We start from the raw sequence: 7014 nt of genomic DNA, 5'->3' as shown, positions 1-7014 counted from the left end.
AATGCAAAAAAATTATTTTATATATTTTTTTATTTTAAAAATTTATATACTTCAAAGCGTTTATAAATATATATTTACATATATATATCCACAGATTATTTAAAAAAAATTTTCATCCGTAACCAAATCTTCCGTACCATAAAAAGATTGAAACACATTATAGCACAACAAATGCGATGTCCAAGCTAGTGCTTCTCCACTGTACATGTGTATATGTATGCGTCTAAAAATGTCAATTGAAGTTTGCATTTGACCCATTTTAGCGGACGTAGTTTTTTTTGTTCCAGCTGTTAATAACACACTATGGCGCGTATTCATAGTCCAGCAACTAAGTCGAAACTAACAAAGTTGCAACTTAAATTTAAGTACCAACTTAAAATTTACCTCTACTCATAGTCGCATTTCAGACTTCTACTAAGTAGTTTCGACTTAGTTTACGATATAGCAAAACGAGTGTGAAAATGTACCGATTTTTCTTTACGATATTTTGGAAAAATTACATTTTTATTAAACAACTAGCTATACCCTGCCACGCTTTGCTGTGGCATATTCCTGTTACATGGATGATAAATTATTAACGAAACAAAGCATACGTTTCATATGAGTTTGATTTTGTAATAAGTACTTGTGTGCACACAATATTCGTCGTGTTTACATTCTCTGCATTGATATCAAGGATATCTGGTTTGCCGACACGGGAACACGCAACATCTAAGAACCAATCCGCATCTCACTCTAAACCATACTTTTCCAAAGGATAACCTTGAGCTATAGTGATTGTGATTCCGAATGTCAATCGAATTCGGAACTGCAATCTTTAAAATGGAAATGGTGTGTTTGGGTCGAAATCATGGGAATTCTTCACCTTTGAAAGGCCACGTAAAAATCTTTACTTACACTACGTTCTTCATCAATTTCTTAACTGCGAGTCGCGTACTGTCGCGGAGTTTTAGCTGATTAATATTCCGCAACGTTATAATTGGTACACCTATTTTCAATTCAGTATGTGGGGCCATCCCTGGAAGATCAATCGATTTCAAAAATTTCGTTCGATAATTAACTGATTCGTCTTCTTCCACAACGGTGTTTATCGACGCATATGTTATTGTTTAAGTGACTTATGCATTTCCCGCTTAAACAAAGAATAGCCAACATACAGACGCACTTGTTTTTAAAGGCACTTCGCTCGTGTTTAATTGGGTATGCATTTTTTATGCAATTCTCAAATATCTCTTCGCTGAACTTAGTGAAGTGATAAGTCGCTGGCATTTTCAGCTATGGTCAACGCTCACCCAGCTTGGCTATTACAGGGTGCTTTGAGCATCACTCACACTCCACTCCCGGAGTAATTTTTGGCATGGTATTAATATACAGCTTACAAACCACACTGGGGCTCTGCACGAATGCATCCCTGGATAAATCCCAGCTCATTTCCCAGCAGCCTAAGGCAGCTAGAGCACGACTCCTCCAATGGAGTCCCACAATGAATACACGGTGAAACGGTCACATCTTGCGCTACCGCTTCATCAGCCTACCCACATATCTCTCTCTCACTCTTTCTCTCTCGCATATCAGGTATATGAAGTGCGTGGCTGACTTCATGTGCACCTATAAACCATACGGACTCATTGAGCTCGACACACACACACTCGCAAAGGTAATCCCTACCTCCTCATCTACTCTAACTCGGTGAACGGATGTTACGATTTGAGTCCTGGTCGCCCGCTCTCCCTCAGCTAAACAGTTGTCACTTTGAATGCCGGATTGAATAATATTAGTGGTGTTCACTAAAGTGAGCAAGTGGCCTGGCAGTCTGGTAAAAGAGCAGACCAGCTCAAGCAACGACTGTTGTCAATACCACTCTTATTTAGTTGATAGACATCCTTATTTCTTCGCAGCAAGAATAGCTCGTTCATTGAGCCTGTAATTAATTTTCTTAAATAAGAAACATTCTTTCCATCAGTTCTCCTTTTGATGTTCCTTAGTTACAAAAATTATCAGGCAATACAATTCGTCTTAATCTCTCGTTAGCTGGCAGCTTTCCGTTCCCAATGTCCAGTACTTGTCGCGAAAATCCCTCGGCTGCAGTGTATATATGTATGTTCGTCTAGCCACAATGTTGACTATTTCAGGTAAGCATTTATCTAGTGTTAATCAAGAAATTACAGACAATATTTGGCCTGTAAATCTTCCCTAAGATCTTTCTCTCCAATACTTCAAGAGCCGTCTCATCGAATGTTGTCATTGTCTAAGCTTTTGCGCCATATACCAGCATGGGCATGATGAGTGACTTATAGAGTGTGGTTTTTGTACGTCGAGAGAGAACTTTACTCCCGAATTGCTTATTCAGTCCAAAGTTTCATTTGTTGGCTAGAGTGATTCTGCACTGGATTTCCATACTGACATTATTATCGGTGTTAATGCTGGTTCCCAAGTAAACGACATTCTCTACTTTCTCGATATTACAACTGGCAACAGTAATGTGGGTGTCAAGGCGGGACTGCTCTGTCTCTTTGCTTGATGGCAGGAGATACTTCGTCTTGTCTTCGTTGATCACCAAACCCAATCGCTTTGCTTCTTTACCCAACTTGGAAAAAGCAGGACAGACTTCGACGTTTTTGTTACCGATGATATCGATGTCAGTGGTATACACCAGAAATTACACGCCAGGAGTTCATAATAGTAATAGTAATCATAATCATAATAATATTATCTGATGTTATTCAAAATTTCTTTACTTGCAATATACTTAGGCCAAAACATAGTGGAGCGGCGAGCGAAGAGCATCGAGCAAAGCGTCGATTTCAAACGCATATGTTTCAATGGGATAGCCATATATCTAATACTTCTATATTGATAGTAACGTATCTTCACTATGTGTTTTTATTCCGCAATCAAAGGGAGACAGCCTATCAAATAAATGTTTGCTTGTGTTAGTATAAATGTATATTTGTGAACTATTACAAACAAACCACTGTCAAGTCACTCCAGGAGCGGTTTAAATTACAAGTATTAAAAAAATAGAAAAATAAAATAACCAAAAATTTTTCCCTGAACGTGATTGGGCGAGCTTTGTGGTAACCAGCGGATTTGAATAAGCAGCAAGAGATGTATAAGTTACACTTGAGGCGATCACCATAACCATTCTTAAAAGATAGGATGAGAGGATCCGTGCCTTCCTTTCCAGCTCCTTAGCCAGCATGTAGCGTCTGCCCGTTTTCCCTGATACGGCTCATTTTTAAGTAAACAGTATAACATACTGACGCGTGCAACACGATTCCTTTTTCCTTACTTTTTTGTTCAAAAGTTAAACAAAATTTTTTTTGGCTTTAATTAAAATTTAATTTTCTAAAATATTGACGATTACTGCACCGCTCCTGATTTTTTATTCCTTTCAAATGTCATTCTGAGTACATCGGTTGGTTGGTTTTCTCGTTCTATCATTACATATCTGCACTCTAATGACGGCGGATGTACTTTCAACGTACTGCCAATATAGAAGTATTACATATATGGGGAGAGCGTATAGTGAAGAGCAAAGCGTACACACACTTTTTTAATTGAAGCCTTGCTCGATGAAAGCACTCGCCGCTCCACTATGTTTTGACCTATGGCGCTATGGCGACCGAACGAAATCGTTTATAATTCAAATTTAACTGTTTTATAATGTAAAGGAATGGAGACAACAATTTTAAGTTTTCATTATTTCATTTCACGGGATATTTTTGTTTTCGTTACGCTTTTTTTCATTTCTTCATTTGTATCCGTAACGTTTTATTAATTTTTTTCCATTGCGTAATTTGTATACCAACTTATCACTTCGTTTGATAAGATATCGTAAATTCTCTTTTTTCAAACTGTCCGGATTCGGATAAGTAGAAACATTAAAAAAAATTCTCTAGTTCCCAATCACTTTCCGTTTCGAACCAGTTATAATACTTCATTTAATTTCAATATTTTCAGTTTATTTTACATATTGCATAATCCTATTTATAATATTTGCAAATCAAGATTTCTCAAATACCTTTCTTTTGGTATCCATATTATAACATTTCATTTATTTTATCAATTTGAGTTAAATTTTCAAACAGGTAACAAACCTCCTCAAACATATTTTCGGCTGTAAGTCTTCTTAAAACTATTTAGTTTGATACCCACATTGCAATATTTCGTTTATTTAATCAATTTAACTGAGTTACAATTTTAAGATAGGTTGCAACCCCCCTCAAAAATATTTCCAGCAGTCATGTTTTTTAAACCTCTTTAATTTGATACCTATATTGTAATAAATCACTTATTTTATCGATTAAATCTAGTTAACTTTTCAAACAGGTAACAACCCGCATCAAAAATATTTTCGGCTGTAAGCTTTCTTAAAACTCTAAAGTTTAATACCCACATTGCAATATTTCATTTATTTTATCAATTTGACTGGGTTAAAATTTTCAAATAGGTGGCAACCCTCCTCAAAAATATTTCCAGCAGTTATCTTTCTTAAACCTCTTTAATTTAATATCTATATTGTAATATATCATTTGGTTTATCAATTAAATTGCGCTAAATTTTTTAACAGGTGGCAATACTCCTTTAAAATATTTTCGCCTGTGAGCCTTCTTTAAAGTCTTTAGTTTTATATCTTGCAATATTTCATTTACTTTATCAATTTAACTGGGTTAAAACTTTTAAAATAGGCGGCAACCCTCCTAAAAAATATTTCCAGCAGTTATCTTTCGTAAGCCTCTTTAATTTAATATCTATATTGTAATATATCATTTAGTTTATCAATTAAATTGCTCAAAATTTTTTAACAGGTGGCAACCCTCCTTTAAAATATTTTCGACTGTAAGCCTTCTTAAAACTCTTTAGTTTGACACCCACATGGCAATATTTTATTTATTTTATCAATTTGACTGAGTTAAAATTTTCAAATAGGTGGCAACACTCCTCAAAAATATTTCCAGCAGTTATCTTTCTTAACCCTCTTTAATTAGATAACAATATTGTAATATTTCATTTATTTCATCAGTGTAATTTAGTTAAACTTTGAAACAGGTGGCAACCCTAATGATACATATTTTCGCCTGTACATTCTTAACACTCTTTAATTTGATACCCACATTGCAATATTTCATTTACTTAATCAACTTAACTGAGTTAAAATTCTCAAATAGGTGGCAACCCCCGTCAAAAATACTTCCAGCAACTATCTTTCTTAAACCTCTTTAATTTGATACCCATTTTGCAATAACTTATTTCTTTTATCAATATATTTGGGTTTAAAAATTTTCAAATAGGTGGCAACCCTCCAATTTTTTGCGATATCATTGGTTCTGGTATTATACCGAACAATACAAAAAAAAAATTATTCAAATCGGTTGAGCCGATCTCGAGTTTTGACGACCGTGACATACGAACACAACATTTTTATTAATATAGATATCAAGTGTGATCATCCGTTTATGTAATTTTTATTTTCATTGCATGATTATGCAAAAGAATAAAATATCATTTTCTTGTTAATTGTGTGAAATAGCCAGAACAACCGCAGTGATGTGAAGTCGATGTTTATCGAAAGCATGCTGTGAAACATACAAATAGTAGATATCTAAATGTTATGCATAATTTTACTTTAAAAGAACTAGCGTGAAACTGACATATTATTTGAAAGTTTATCTAAATTATTCAATTATAAAATTGTGATGTAGCTTTATTCGAATTGTAATACGCATTTAATTTCATCTTCCGATTAAAATGGATGGCTCTTTGTAAATTTTAATTGGAGATTATTCAATATTATCAAAATCACCCTCTACCAAATTAATTTTTACATATTTCGTCTGTTTTCCCTTAATTTGATAAAATACTTCTTCCTAGTTACGACTTAGTTGCAGCTGCAGCCGAAACTAAATTTTAAGTTGGTACTTAGCCAGAAAAGTCGAAACTAAGGCGACTATGAATAGCTTTAGTTGTGACTTAGAATAGTTTCGACTTAGTTGAGTACTAAATATGACTATGAATATGCGCCTATGTATTTAACAACGCTTTTTATTACAACGCTTTTATCAACTTGCAATGTTGTATGTCCAGACCACCATACTATAAATATAGCAAAGGTATTTATGGCAAACCTTGTCTAGATATCCACCTCGTCGAAGGTGTCCTATCAAAGACATACAATTAGAAAATTTCTAGAGATAGATGTCGCCTCGCCAGAAGAAGTGAAAAATATGCACTACATACGCTACAGCGGAAATGGACGACACGCCATTTCTTTAAATGAAATTAATTGCTGCTATATGTATGTATGTACCTATGTAGGCATATACTAAATGTGAGCAAACAACATTTTGCTTGCATAGTCTTCTGTTCTCATTTCACTGCAAGATGAATTACGCTGTGGAACAAATTCAGGTTAGCAAAAGTTAGGTCGATTCTGAGAGTGAGGGGTGAAAATAGAGGCTAAATTAGAAGACCCCTATCGCGGCGTTTGTTTATGTTAGTTCGAATTTTTTTTAATCGACCTTCGAACTTTGCAGTCAAATGCCGATTTTCAGCAAATTGTTTATATGGTTTTTTGGCTATAACTCGTCGACTAATTGATATTTTTTCAATCTGTTAAAGCCAAATTATTGCTAGAGACCTGTGCAACAATTAAAATTAAAAAAAAAAAAATATTTAGAAAATTTTTGTGGTGCTTATGAAGCAAAATTTTGGAAATTTTTTTTTCATGCTTTTTGAACATATTTTCCACAACACTAAGTCTTTTTTGCTTTCTGTTTGATCTGTAACATGCCTCTCAGTTTCTTCAATAAATTTCATTTGAAAAGAAAACAATCATAATACAAAACTTGCGTTTTCCAGCTTAATATTAATTTACTTCTCATTTCTTATGTAGCAATTTTTTCAGTGTTGGTTTTGAAGAAACATTGAAAAAGAAATTATAAAAATATGGAAAAAAATATAATTTTGAAATGTTAGTTATGAAAAGTTTTAAGTAAAAAAATTAAATTAATT

The sequence above is a fragment of the Rhagoletis pomonella genome, unplaced genomic scaffold (assembly GCF_013731165.1).
Source record: "Rhagoletis pomonella isolate Grant_MI unplaced genomic scaffold, Rhpom_1.0 Rhpom_scaffold_00024, whole genome shotgun sequence".
In the NCBI taxonomy this organism is placed as follows: domain Eukaryota; kingdom Metazoa; phylum Arthropoda; class Insecta; order Diptera; family Tephritidae; genus Rhagoletis; species Rhagoletis pomonella.
Note: the sequence above shows the minus strand (reverse complement) of the source record.